The sequence below is a fragment of the Coffea eugenioides genome, chromosome 5, assembly GCF_003713205.1.
Source record: "Coffea eugenioides isolate CCC68of chromosome 5, Ceug_1.0, whole genome shotgun sequence".
In the NCBI taxonomy this organism is placed as follows: Eukaryota; Viridiplantae; Streptophyta; class Magnoliopsida; order Gentianales; family Rubiaceae; genus Coffea; species Coffea eugenioides.
The window spans coordinates 3,243,932-3,259,221 of NC_040039.1; the positions used below are offsets into that span (position 1 = coordinate 3,243,932).

At 43.4% G+C, this 15,290-nt stretch overlaps 1 non-coding gene across 1 annotated transcript; it reads left to right on the plus strand.

Moving 5' to 3' along the window:
* Positions 1 to 2,674: 2,674 nt before the first annotated feature.
* On the plus strand, positions 2,675 to 2,780 carry LOC113772724. The gene has a single exon (XR_003468681.1). It is a non-coding gene; the product is annotated as a small nucleolar RNA R71 (small nucleolar RNA).
* The last annotated feature ends 12,510 nt before the right edge of the window (positions 2,781 to 15,290 follow it).

Consider the following 15,290-nt stretch of genomic DNA (forward strand, 5'->3'; position numbering starts at 1 on the left):
GCCGAGCCCTCGGATCCAACTGGGTTTTGTTGGATTCGAGCTCGGATCATAGGATCCACGGTCGGATCCGTCTGGGTCTATGATCCGAGCTCGGATCCGTCTGGGTTTTTCGGATCCAAGCTCGGATCTGTATTTCTCTGCACTAATTGCAGAAACTGCAATTTTTCAAACTTTTTCTCCCTTTTCCGGCCAATTCCAAAACACACTTTGGACAAACTTTTTATCAATCCCAACCTCCCACACACATGTAATATACCATAAATACAATATCCAACCTTTCAAAACACATCAAACACATCTACATTGCAAATCGAGGGGTGAGGTTCTTTGATCGTTTTTGCACTTTTACACCAAAATGGCACTTTTGGGCATTAAATGCACATCAAATGGGTCCATGAGCATTTATAAACATGTTATCACCAAAACTTACTTGAATATACTGGAAATGCAACATTGTATATATGCATGGGAATTTTAAGCACTTAAAACACAATTTGGTAAGAAAACCTCCATTTTTATACTTGTTCTTCAATTGTACCTCCAAAATGGATGATGAAACTCCGGTACCTCCTACAAACAAGTGAAATACATCTAATTAGTCAATTAAATCACACCAAAATGTAAGAAATACATAAAAACATACAACCACAATATTATTATTGGATTGCCTCCCAACAAGCGTTTTTGTTTATAGTCGTTGACTCTACTCAAAAAGTTGAATCATGTTAGAACATTAGGGAGCGATTTTCTCCCCATGGGTCGAAACTCCCAAGCCAATCTACCATGTGGTGAGCCATGTATTGATCTCCATAGTCCAATTTCCTCAAATGCCAAGGAGAAATATTAGACTTATCATATAAAGGCTCTACTTCACCTTCGAGTGGAGTTTGCTTGTCTTTTTCGAGTTGGCTCAACTTTTCTCCACTTTCTTCATGGAGTGGCGAATTTATTAAGCCAACTTCCATCCTTATCTTCCCCTCCCTTGCTCCTACACCATGAAAGTTAGTACCAAGGATATTTATATATTTAACTTCTTCGTTCCTTTCTTGGTTAACCTTTTCATCACATGGCATATTAGAAACAAGAGCAGTAGGCTCTATACTCCCTTCTTTATTATCTAAATTGAATTCCAATTCCTCACCATTAACCCGTAACATAAGTTTACCTTTTTTCACATCAATTATAGTTCGTGCAGTGGCTAAAAACGGTCGTCCTAGAATAATTGGCATTCTCACATCTTCCTTAATATCTAAGACAACAAAATTCACATGTATTATAGATTGTCTTACCTTTATGAGCACATTTTCCAAAATACCCATTGGATGTGTGATTGACCGATCCGCCAATTACAATGTAATATTGGTAGCTTTTAGTTCTTGAAATCCCAGCCTCCGGGCAACCGATAGTGGCAAGAGTGACACACTTGCACCTAAATCACATAAAGCATTAGAAAAATGTAATTGACCAATTGTGCAAGGAATAGAAAAGCTTCCCGGATCTTTCAATTTAGGAGGGAGTTTGTTTTTAATCAATGCACTACACTCTTCCGTTAATGCTATCATCTCATTATCTACAATTGTTCTCTTCCTTGACATAATGTCTTTCAAGAAACGTGCATAAGAGGTAATCTGTGTTATAGCATCAATGAAAGGAATGTTAATGTGCAATTGTTTAAACATTTTGAAGAACTTTTCAAACTCCCGATCCTGTCCATCTTTCTTCAACCTGTAAGAAAAAGGAATCATATTAGAATTTAACTGAAAATTTAATTTGGGAGAAAGTGCATCAATATCAATGACAACATGATCATTTCGGCTTTCTTTCTCCCCTTCGATTGATTGCTCGTCTTTTTTACCACCTGAATTTCCACAATTAGGTCCTTCAACTGTTTTACCGCTTCTAAGAATGATTGCATTGACATGCTCTCTCGGATTTACTTCAGTCTTGCTAGGTAAATCCCCTTGGTTGCGATTGTTAAACGCATTTGCTATTTGCCCTAATTGGACCTCTACATTTCTATACATATTGGTGAGTTGGTCCATCCTTCCTTCAATTCTTTCAAACCGTTGAGTAGTGGCACTAGCTAGCTTTTCAATTTTATCATTTGACACATTTGCCAGCTTCTCAATTGTCAATTCCCAAGCTGGTTTAGACTCCGAAAGTGGTTGCTTCGATTGAAAATCCAGTGGATTAACTGGTCTTTTTTTGGTTCCCTTGATCCTTCCATCCAAAATTCGGGTGATTATGCCATCCTGAATTATAGGTATTGAAGTATAGATTATTTTGGGTTGGACGGTTGTAATTATTGAGATATTGAACCTGTTCGCTGCTAGAACACATAGAATCATCATGATCTCCGCCGCAAGTAGTACAACATGTAACAACTACTCCTTGATTAGAGTTAGAACCAACTTGCCTATTAAGCATCTTAACCATATTATCCATCTTTGCACTTAATATATTCAAGGTATCTACTTCAAGCATACCTGTTGTTCTCCTTGAATTACCTCGTTCGTTTGCTCATTGGTAGTTGTTAGCAGCCATTTTTTCAATCAATTGTTGAGCTTCCTCAGCTATCTTTCCCATCAAAGCTCCTCCCACTGCAGCATCTACATGCGTCTTTGTTGGATAGGTGAGATCATTATAAAATATTTGGACTACTAGCCAATCTGGTAGACCATGATGAGGACACTTCGTTGCAATTCCCGATAGCGCTCCCAAGATTCATACAATGTCTCTCCTTCCTGTTGAGAGAAACTAGTTATGTCCATTCTGAGTTTAGCAGTTTTTCCAGGTGAAAAGAATTTATTAAGAAAAGCCTTAGCTAATTCAGCCCAAGTTGTAAAAGTGTTAGGAGGATCAGATTGTAACCAAACCTTGGCCTTGTCCCTTAGTGAGAATGGAAACAATCGAAGTTTAATTGCATCATCACTAACACCATTAAACTTAACTGTATCACAGATTTCAAGAAATGTTGACAAGTGAGAATTTGGATTTTCGGTAGCATTACCTCCATATTGAGATTGTTGTACTATTTGAATCAGTGATGATTTAATCTCAAAATTATTGGCATTTACCGTTGGCCTTACAATGCCAGTTTGAGAACCTTGTGCTCCCGGTAAAGCAAAATCTCGTAGAATTCGCCTATTTGGTTCATTTTTCGCCATTTCTTCCTCAAATGGTAATTCTATCAAGATTTCCTCTATCGGCTGCCAAACCTCTTGCTTCTCTTGATGTGGTGTATTCATTCTTTGTCTCCGTAGTGTCCTCTCAATTTCAAGATCAAAAAGTGCAACTTCACGATTTGATCGAAGCATACACTACAAACAAAAACAAGAGAAATTTTACAATTCTAATTGTTAAAATTAACTATAAACAAATTGAATAAAAATAATGGAAATATCTAAATTAATAGAGATGATTAGACCCTAATATTGCCGCTCCCTGGTAACGGCGCCAAAAACTTGACGGGACTTTTATATCAATGCAAGTTTAAATCCGATTTTACACCCGTTGGACTGCAAGTATACAGGTCGAAATTGTAATACAAGGTATGTATCGGGTCGATCCCACAAGGAGCAAATTAACCAATTACTAGATCCTCATTTTCTCTATTATTTAGACTATTGAATGAATTTGAGCAAAGAAATGTAATACAAATGTCTACAAATCTGATATGCAATTCTATTTTAACAAATGCTAAATTCAAATGGAGAAATTTCACTTAAGGAAGACTTTAGGGATGTAGATTCCACTTATGGCATAAACAATACAAATGAATGGATTTACCTCTTGTTATTATTCTTGTTTAACCAGAGATTCATTTCCAAAATTACCAAGTCTCATTCTCATGATGAATTGGCCTAAAGTAGTTCAGTTCTCCCTATTTTCATGGTGAAATACTGGTTCTACTCTATTTTCTTTCATGAAATGCTAAGTAATCCACTTAAGTGTATCTCTATTTTCATGAACATACAACTTAATCTCTACTCATGTGTTTCCATTGTTACTACCAATTCTCATTGAACAATAACAACTATAAACATGCTATTGGTGATCAATCAATAACAAGTAATCACAGCTACACAAGTAGACAAGTTAATACAAAATATAACAATTGTAAATCACCTTCAATTAGTATTATTTAGCCATAAGTTTCATCTACTCCCTAAATTAAGAAGTTTAGCTACTCATGAATAAGTTAACAATCAAACTCACAAATTTATTAATGCAAAACATCATAAAGTATAAGTACAAGAAAGATAATAGAAAGCTTAGCCAATTGATGGTGAAGCCCTCCAATTTTTGCTATGTTCTTGTACAAGATGATTACAAGTGAAAACTCCAAATACTTCTCCAAGAACTCTTAGCTAGAGAGAAACTAGTTACAAGAAGGAAAACTAGCTACGTATGGTGCTTCTGGCTTCTCCCCTGTGTTTCTGCATAAAAGGTGGTAGAAAGTCCTTTTCCTCTCACTTCATAATTTCCTCCACTCAGATTTTGTAAAAAGAAGTCAGAGATATGACGTTTCCTTTTGTCTACAACTCATTTGGTCTTCTCTTTTGTTGCAGAAGCATGTAGCACCGATTTCTATCCCTCAAAATAACTGAAAAAACTGTGAGAAAGGTAAAGAAAAATAGCTGTGCCACTTGCTGAAAAGAGAGACAGATCCGAGGCTCGGATCCGAGGGGTGAAAATGGTTCCGAGGGCTTCCTATGCTGGATCTGAGGTCGGATCGTCTGACCTCGGATACATTGCTCCAGAAGTACAGACGAGGGTTCGGATCACTCTTTTGATCTTACGGATCCGAGGATCCGTGTCATTGAATTTTCAGTTTTTCACTTCTTTCCTTTTTCCTTCATTTTTGCTCCTAGTTTCTCTTGTACTTTATCGTCTGGACGATCCTTATATTTCTTTCAGCTCGTGCATGAATTTCATCCATCAATATCCTTCACAATTTCACAAAATTAACGCAATAATCCACTCATTTATCAAGTTTTGAACACTTAAACAATATTTAAGCAATTATCACCAAAAGAGTTCAAATATGGCTTTAATCTTCTCAAAACATACTAAAAGTTCATACCAAATTTATACAAAATGCATGTTAAATATTCACTTATCAATGGATTCATGCTAGCGGGTCCCATGTCCTGAATACTATGGCTCTATTCTGCGCCTGAAGGTCTGTCTCTGACACAACAGCAGTCTGGGCCTCCTGACAGGTGGCACTGTGTGGCCGCCATTAAGAGTATCAGTCGCTTTTCAGATAAAGCAACGGCTTTGAGTGCTGAGATGGGATGCCGGACACGTTCTCGGTCACCGTGATGGAGGAGGTGGCATAACCTCGGGTAAGACGAACCCCGAGGTGACTTCCTCAATAAGCCACCCAAGTCTCGGGAGCGCAGAGGTCTGTGAGGTTCCAAGGCTTCCGTGTGCCGAGATCGATCAGATCCGAGGATCTGAACTTGTTCCGGATAATGATAGGGTGTGAACCGTGGGCGAGTCGGTTGAAGGGACCTGATAGACAAGGCGGTTACGGGTAACTGGTGCGACGTGATGTAGTGAGAGGTTACATGCAGGGAATGCGTCAGTGGAAAGGACGGATCATTAATGAGGAGAGAGGGGCACGTCTTTTTGAAATTTAATGTTACCGCCCCTTCGGATTCTTGTCGGCTCTTCGCATTCCCACCAACCCCTATAAATAGGGGGTCCTTTTCACCGCACTATTTTTCACCATTTTCCTTCTTAGCAGCCAGACTCTTGCATACTTGAGAGCATTGTCGAGATCAGTTTGTTCGGCCAATGCACTGTGAGATAGCCGAGATCTCCTTTTCGTTCGACCACATCTTCTTAACCAACAGTAAGTACTCTCCCTCTATCTCATCTTCGCCATGGCTAAAGTGGCTAAGACGCACAAGAAGACTGTGAAACCGAGCTTCCAAGCCGACGAGGGGCCCGACCCACCGGAGGAGAGCACTTCATCCAGTTTCGAGGGAGAAACGTCCAGCTCAGGGAGAGAATCCACCGAGAACTCCCAAGTGGGGGAGTCTCCCGAGGCGAGCGAGGGGAGCTCGGAGGTTCTCTGCAACGATGAACTCGGAACTGAAGTCCCTCGTGATGAGGGAGTGGCAGAGCCAGTTGCTCTCAAGGATCTCTCCGCCATTGACTTCGGCCATCTTCCATCGTATCAAAGCCGGATCAGCATAGTGAAGGCTAATAGGATATTGCGGAGGTACCCCTTCAAAGAGGGGTACAACATTGAGACTCCTGGGCCGAACCACACAGCCGAGAGGCCCCCAATGGGCTCCGTAGCCATCTACGCGGAGCAGCTAGAGGCCGGGCTCAGGATTCCCACCGCGAGGTTTTTTCGAGACGTACTTCGGTATTTCGTAGTTCGGATAACTTAGCTCGTCCCGAACGCGATCCGAATATTGGTGGGGTTTGAAATGCTCTGCTGAGAACAAGAGGTGGCCCCCACGGTCAACCTCTTCCCACGATGCTACACCATCAAGAGGCACGGAAGTGAAAAGAGGTGGTTCTACTTCTGCAATCGGAACAACACCATCTCGAAACTTGTTGTCGGCTCCCCCACCTCGATAAAGAACTGGAAACGTGACTTCATGCTCGTTTCAGCCGGGGACTTCCAATAGGCCTTCTGGTGAAGGCTCGTGAACACAAAAAATGATCCTTCCTCGAGAGATTTGGACGAGGAGAGCTTTCAGAGGATAATGGGGTCGGGCCTCAGAATCTATAGTTGGGACTATCCCTAGGTGGTGTTAGTTGACGGGAAAATCAGTCGAGCTGTCATTGATCCCGAGAAGACACCCTTCTTTTCTATTAGACTTCAGAAGTCTTGTAAACTTTCTTTCATAGTCTGGGTCTTTCCTTCGACTATTCTAAATAATAATGTTTGTTTCTGGTGCAGTGGTGAAAGTTTCTAACATTATCACCTCGGGCTCGGCGGCCGTGGTCAAGAGACCGAAAAGAAAGATTTCGAGGGAAACCTCGGCACCACCACCGAAGAAGAAGGCAACCCAAGCGTCAACTATCAAGACCTCGGTGACAAAGAGCGCTTTGGCTGAGGCGGCCACCGAATCCACCTCGTCTGTTCCAGAAGGGGTGGCCACTCAAGGGGTCACAGTCACACTTCTTCCTCATGGCCGAGGCAAGCAACTGAGGTCATCGGTCATGCCAATCACGGGGTTTTCGCTGTGGAACCGTTTCCATAGCGCACCTCGATTTCCCGGGGGGACAAGATGCACCCCGGTGAGCACTGGTGTCCGAACTGGCAGCTCTCAATCAATGACCGGTGTACCCACTCTCGTGCAGCACAGGAGCTGGTTATGTTCACCAACTTGTCAAGGGATGCAGAGTTTACGGAGAAGCTGACTTCTCACAAGGTGATCCAGAGCCTAATGGTGGCAACAGCTTCTTCTACGGCCTTCGTGGCCGAGATGGCACGTCGGTACAGCAACGTACTTGAGGGGCAAAACTCCGGCAATCTGTAGGATAAAATCTCAAAACTGGAGAAGCAGCTTGCTATTGCCAAGTCCGAGAAGACCCACCTCCAAGAGCGACTCGATCAAGCCGCGACCAAGGAAGAAGAGAGTGAGGCCACAATCAACAGTCTCAGGTCGGCCTTGGAGAAAGAGTAGAAGAGGGAGGAGGAAGAGAAGAAGTCCCACCAGCAAGCACTCCAAGGTGCCGGGGCCTCAGCTGTGGAGGCCTTTAGGAGGTCCGAGACCTTCACCAAGGATCTCGGGGAGCTGACCTTGCAAAGCTTCATGTTCGGGTATATCTCGGCAATAGACGAGGTCGTCTCTCATCTCTCTTCCGAAGACTTGGAGTCTTTCAAAAATAAGGCCAATTATAATGAAAACTCCAAGAAACTGTGTGACCGGATGGCCGAAGGCATCCAATCAGGGAAGAACTTGACCGAGATTCGAGACGAGTTCAACCGGTGGCTGTCCGAGCTCGACCAGGAGCTGGAAGGGGAAAAGGGTGCCGAAGAGGGGGGCCAGGTCGGCGAATGAGGTGAAGGTCGAGAAGAGATCGGTCAAGGAGGGACCCAGGAGATCGTGGGGGGTGATGGTAATACTGAGGTGAGAAATGCTTAGGAGCATTCCTGACCTCGGTTCTTGTATCTTTAAACTTTTGTAATCATCAATGAAATGAATAGAAGTATTTTTCTCATATTGGTTTTTTTTCTTTTTCACTTCGTCCCTTGGCTTGTCCCCCTTATTTTTTAATAGCAAGCACATGGCATCAAGATATTAAAAAATAACGAAGTGACTCAATTGACAACAATTCGTTAAAATTCTCAAGGATAATACAATCTCAAGTTCTCAGCATGCCAAGTCCTCGGCGCGAGAGAGCCATTTTGGTAGCCTAACTTACAGTACCCATTTAGGTTAGATTCCATAATTCGGTAGGAGCCTTCCCATTTTGGAGCTAATTTTCCTTGCGGTTCAACACGGCTGACTGAGTTTTTTCGAAGGACCAAGTCTCCTGGCTGGAATCGGTGATGTTTCACGCGGGCATTATAGTAACGGGTCAAGGTGTTCTTGTATGAACAATTCGGGCCGAGGCGACGTCCCTTTTTTCTTCGACGAGGTCAAGATCATCCGTCTTTCTTCTTCATTTGCCTCGACCGCGTAGACTGCGATTCGGGGACTAGATGTAAGAATTTCGGCAGGAATGACCGCCTCGAAGCTGTAGGTCAAGGAGAAGGGGGTCTCTTGTGTGGCCGACCTCGGCGTGATTCGGTAAGACCACAGGACACTGGAGAGTTCCTCCACCCATGATGATCCAGCTCGGTGTAGTCGGGTCTTAAGGCCATGCAAGAGAGTTCGGTTAAAATTCTCCACTTGCCCGTTGGCTTGAGGGTGACTTACCGAAGTGAAGTGTTGCTTGATGCTGAGACCCTCGCACCAAACTTTAAACGGATTATTAGCGAACTGCTTCCCATTATCCGAGATGATAACTCGAGGTACGCTGAAACGACAAATTATGCATTTTCAAAAGAATTTTTGGACTGCCAACCCCGTGATGGTCCTTAGAGGCTTGGTCTCGACCTACTTGGAGAAGTAGTCTACCGCGGTCACAAGGAAAGTATACTTTCCAACGGCCTTGGGGAAGGACCCGATAATATCTGTCTCCCACTGCTCGAACGGCCAAGGTGAGGTGATAGGAACCATGAGATTTGCGGGCTGTTGGTGTTCGGGGGTATAGACCTGGTAGGAAGGGCGGCCAAGAACAAAGTCTTGAGTATCTTGTCGAACAGTGAGCCAGAAATACCCGAGCAATAAAGCCTTTTTGCCAACATCCTGTGGCTGACGTCGGCCCCACACAGGCTTTCGTGTATTTCTTGAAGGATGCGGTGTCCTTCCTCGGGTGTAATGTATCGCAGTCATGGGCCAAGATAGGATCGTTTATACAACTCGCCCTCCCGGAGGGCGTAGCGTGCGGCCTTGCGTCGCACTCTCCTGGCCTCAGCTCGATCTTCAGGGAGGATCCCTTGGCTCAAAAACAGGATGAGAGAGCTCATCCATGTGTCCCCCAAATGCACAGGGCATGCCACCTCCTTTAGGTACCCGGGTTCGGTCACCACTTCTACAAGAACTGTCTCGTTAAGAGCCAAAAAAGAAATGGATGCCAACCGGGACAGCGTCGGCCCACCTATTTTGCGACCGAGGTATTCTTTAGATTTGAAATAACTCAAAGTACGCAGTGAGTTGGTAAACTTTAGAGAGATACCGTTGCATAATCTCTTCCTTGGTTTCGTATTCGCCAAGCACTTGGCATACTACAAGTTAGGAGTCACTGTAGATTTGGATTCGTCAAGAACAGAGTTTGCGGGCTAGCTAATGTCCCGCAATCAAAGCCTCATACTCGACCTCATTATTGGTTGCAAAGAAGTTAAATCGGAGGGCGTATGAACCTACCTCTCCATGGGGGTCTTCCAAGAGCAATCCTGCTCCACTGCCATCACTGTTGGAAGATCCATCCACATACAGCGTCCAGTTTTGAGGCTCGGATGATTCTGGGGTGGCGTCTCGGCTCACAAAGAACGTGAGCTCGACCAGTAAATCCGCTAACACTTGAGCCTTAATTGCCGTACGAGGTTCATACGACAGGTTATATTCTCATAGTTCGACAGCCCACTTGGTAAGGCGGTCGGAAGTCTCGGGACGCATCAATATCTGCCAAATGGGTTGATCTGTTCTGACGGAACTAGGATGAGCTAGAAAGTAAGGCTTTAGCCGTCTTGCAGCATAGACCAACCCTAGCACCAACTTCTTTACTTGGGTGTACCGAATTTTTGGCCGGCAAAGTGCGCGGCTGACGTAATAAACGAGCGCTTGAGTACCCTCATCTCGAACCAGCACTGCGCTCACTGCTTCATCTGCCACGGATAGATAGAGATACAGCTTTTCCTCGGGACGAGGTGAAACAAGGGTGGGAAGGTGGTGCAAGTATTCTTTTAACTGGTCAAAGGCTTGCTGGCACTCCTCGGTTCAGGTGAACTGGTCGGCTTTCTTCAACATCTTGAAAAATAATAAAGCCTTCTTAGCAGATTGAGACAGAAAGCGATTCCGGCGGCCAGGCGGTCTTTTAACCTTTGAACTTTTCTTGGACATTCCGAGGTAGGGACATGTCCTGGATGGCCTTCACTTTGTCTGGGTTGGCCTCGATCTCCCGGCGGGAAACAAGATATCCCAAGAATTTTTTCGAGGTGATGCCAAAGACGTATTTTTTAGGATTCAGCATCATCCTGGAATTTCGGAGAATACCGAAGACCTCTCTCATATCTGACAAGAAGGTTGAAGTAGTCAGACTTTTGAGAAGGATGTCGTCCACATAAGCCTCTACGTTGTGGCCGATCTGATCTTTGAAAATACGGTTGACCAGCCTTTGGTAGGTTGCCCCGACGTTCTTGAGTCCAAAAGGAATTGTTGTGTAACAATAGACACCTCGGTCAGTGTAGAACACTGTATTCTCCTGATCCTCTTCACTCATTCCTATTTGGTGGTATCCTTTAAAGGCATCCAGGAAGCAGAGGATCTCATGTCCCATGGCCGAATCCACGAGGGCATCTATCCTCGGCAATGGGTAACAGTCTTTGGGACAGGCCTTATTGAGATCAGTGAAGTCCACGCACATTCTCCACCCATCGGTGTCCTTCTTGACCATGACAGGATTAGACAGTCAGGTTGGGCATTGGACTTCTCGGATCATCTTGGAGAGCAAGAGTTTGTCAATCTCTCTCAAAATGGCTTGGTTGCGCTCTGGGCCGAAGTGCCTCCGTTTTTGTTTCACTGGACGAGCCTGCGGATCGACATTAAGTCGGTAAGTCATAAGCTCGGGGGCACGCCGATCACTTCATCGGCAGTCCAAACGAAGACGTCTCGGTGCTCCCTTATCAGGTTGATCATTTCTTCTTTAAGGGGCGAGAGGAGACTCGTCTCTATGTGAATCACTCGGTCGAGTCTTACCTCGTCCATCGTTACCTTTTCCACCTCATCTCCGGACTTGAGCCTGCAGGGCTTCCCGGCTTCCTGAGGGCTAATGCAGCCTATGGAGAGGACATTCGGCCTTTTACCCTCAACTTTTGATCTAGCTCGAGGGGAGACTGCGGCTTGGATGGTGACGAGATAACATTTTCGGGCCGCATTCACATCACTACACACCTCGGCCACTCCAGCCGGCATCGAGAACTTGAATCTCAGGTGGTAGGTGGAATATACGGCCTTCAAGGCTTTGAGTATGGGCCGACCTATCAACATGTTATATGGGGAGTCTGCTTTGACAACCGCAAAACTAGCGGGTATAGTTCGGCAGCGAAGGTGACGGCCAACAGTCACCATCAGGGATATCATCCCTTCAGGGTGGACCACGTGTCCCCCGAGCCGACGAGTAGGGTCCTAACAGGAGTGAGTTGCTCTCTGGTCAGCTTCAGGCTTTCGAAGGTTCGATAGTACAGAACGTCTACTGAGTTTCTTGGATCTACATATACTTTCTTCACAATGTAATTGTTAGTGAAGACTTCGATCACAAGGGTCTCATGGTTGTTGGAGGCAGCAGGGACGGGGTCGCTGGGATCATATGTGATCACTTCGGTGAGCCTGGAGCTCGGCTCGGCAGGGTCTAGGCTGGTTTGGCGGTAAGTCCTCTTCCAAAAATTCTGGTTGTCTCTTCCCGTCGGACCACCCTCGATCGTATTTATGACCCTGGCGATGTTTGAGCCGTAGTCCGAGGATCCGTCTCTGGGAGGCCATTCAGACTCCCTATGGTCTCCAGGTCCATGGCAATTGCTTTTCGTTTCCCGCCTATCCTCCCGACGGAAGTCGTTTCGACTATTACGGCGGGAGTTACTTCGGTTGAAGCCTCCATCCTTGCGAATAAACAGCCTCGGGTGCCCTTATTTGATCAAGTTCTCAATCTCTTTCTTCAAATCGTTGTAATCTTCAGTCTCGTGTCCGATGTCTCTATGGTAGGCGCAATAAAGACTGGAATTCCTTTTTTCCCTTCTTCCGGCTATCTTCGGGGGTGCTCGGCCGAGATAATGTTGCTCCATAACGGCAAGAATGTGGGACCAACTGGTGTTGAGGGGAGTGAACTCGGCGTCCGAGACGGATGGTCTCCTCTTGGAGATTCTGTCGAAAACACTACGGCAATCCTAAAAGGGATTGGCCGTGCTGTTAGAACCCTGTTCACCTCGGCCAGCCTCTTTCTTCTTTCGGGACTCCTATCCTGTGCGAGCTGCCTAAGCTTCCCTGTTCATGCGGTTTAGATCTTCGCTCTGGATACCTCGGTCCACCCGTTCCCATAGTTCTCGAAGCGTTCGGGGGTATTCTCGATGTATCTCGGTGTTGAAGGTCCCCGCAATTAACCCATTAGTAAAGGCAGTTATGGTCCCCTGCTCATTCTAGTCGGGTATCTGTACATTCTCATCGTGGAACCTTTTTACGTACGAACGCAGGGACTCCCCGGGAGCCTGTTGTATATTCAGAAGATAGGCTGAGGTCTTCGTCACCAGGCGAGATGACACGAAGCGGTGGATGAACCTGTCCACCAGCTCGTCCAGCGAGGAAATGCGATAAGTGACTATTTTACATTTTAATTGTAAGACATTTTATATTATTTTTAGTTATTTTGGGCATATTATTGGAAGAAAATGAATCATTTTAACTATAATTGGTGAAAAATGCTTTTAAGTGGTCAAATGAGGTTTTTATCACTTTTGACTTGAATTTTGTGTATTTTGACAGTTTTGACACATTTTTGTATTTCGACTATAACTTGAACTAAAATGATCGGATTGAGAAAATTTTTAAACCAATTTGAAGATAAGAGATAGATCTACAACTTTGGTGAAGACATCTGAATCCAATTTGAAGGTTTTCTAGGTCAAAAGGTCGAATTACAGTAGCTAATTTCTATTGGTCGAAGCTGAAACAGGGCAGTGAGTAGTCAAGGATATTTCAGTCATTTCTCAGCCTACACAGATCCAAATGAGGTGATTCTTGATGCATTGAAAAGCCAACTCAAAGGGCTACAAGTTTTATGTTTTGGTCAAGAGCTAAATCAGCTTTTATCATCAAAAAAGGTTCAGTTGAAGTTGACGCAAAATCGGAATAGAGCTGGAAATTGAACAAAAGTGCATCAAAATGTCACTGTAACAATCCGGCCGGAACTTGGCCGGATTTCTGGCCGGATTGTGGTCAGAGAAGGCTGCTCTTTACGCGAAATTCAATTTCACCTCCATTAAGTCACATGTGATGCTATGTGAGAAACATTTTCAGCTGTAAAAGGGAGGTGTAAACCTCACTTCTTGACCAATTTTCACTTTTATATAGCCAAAACTTGCAAGATTCAAAGGGGAATAGAGAGACGTACGGGAGAAATTTGGAGTGCAGAGATGTAGCTCTTGCATTTTCTGAGTAGTAGGATAGTTTAGTTTAGAATAGTGTAGCTCTTCCATTCTTGTATATTAGCTAGATTATGATGAAAATGGAGATGAAAAAGGATGAGTTGAAGCTCATGTGACAAGGGTTATCTCTTTTCCAACTCTTTATCTTTTGTATTCGATTCTAAGTTTAGTTGATATGCAAGTTCTGGATTTTGTGTTCAATATGTGTCTCTAAAGTTTATGCCTTGGGTTTGGTTGAACTTTCTTTAATTGTTAATGTTTATTATTTGGTTATTTGATTGCTATTATTTGAGCAAGTTATTTAGGACTTTGGCCCTTTAAATCATGATTAATCTGGTACCATTAATTGTGATTATCTAAGATGTTGTTTCTACAATGAAAATTGAGATTTAACACTAGTTCAAGAAGTGCTAAACATAGGGAGTACACTCACGAGAGTAGAAGTGCACCTATGTGGTTTTAGTGATTAATTTCATGTAATTTGATTGAAAAATTAACTTGTAACTAATTTCATAACTATGAGAATAGGTATGTATTAGTTATGAGTATAGTTGATTCACTACGAAAGTAGATTTCACATGTTTAAGGAAATTAAACCATAAATAGCCTAGATAGTAGTACTCAATGATCTAAAAATGGCAATTGCATGAGTAGTTAGGGATACCACAACCTAAGGAGTTTTCATTTGTTATTTTCTTGCATAAGTTCAATAGGTTTTACTTGTTATAATTCATTGGTAGTCTAAATAATAGAGAAGTTTTAGTAGTGCCGATAATTGCAATCTTCCTTGTGGGATCGACCCTTAATACCCTATACTCGCTCACGATTCGTATACTTGCGATAAATCGCGTGTGGGGTATTTAGGAGTTTATAAATGTAAAACTTGATTAAAATGAGTTTAATGTTATATGTATACCCTGCACCCGTCAAGTTTTTGGCGCCGTTACCGGGGAAAATTTGGCAATATCGGTGTGAAAAGCAACTTTATTAGTTTAGACATTTTATTAGTTATAGTGTGAATGTTATTTTCTGTTATTTTAGTGTTTTATGTGTATATGTATTTTATCACCTATTTTTCTTACTAATCTTGCTATTAAGCTGTTTAAAATGAGGAGGGTAGGTCAATTTGGAGGACAATGCATGAGAAATGGAATATTGGCATTGGATGGTTATCAAGTGCAAAGCTCCTTCAACAGAGGTAACCAAGAATTTACTGAATATATGTCTTGTGAAGATGGTTTAAGGTGCTTAAAGGCTAAATTTGATGTTATGATGGACACAATTATGCATGAAATTGAGCAAGGGAGGAATGTTAATGTTTTTAATTCTTATCATGTGATTTGTGACTTGTGTG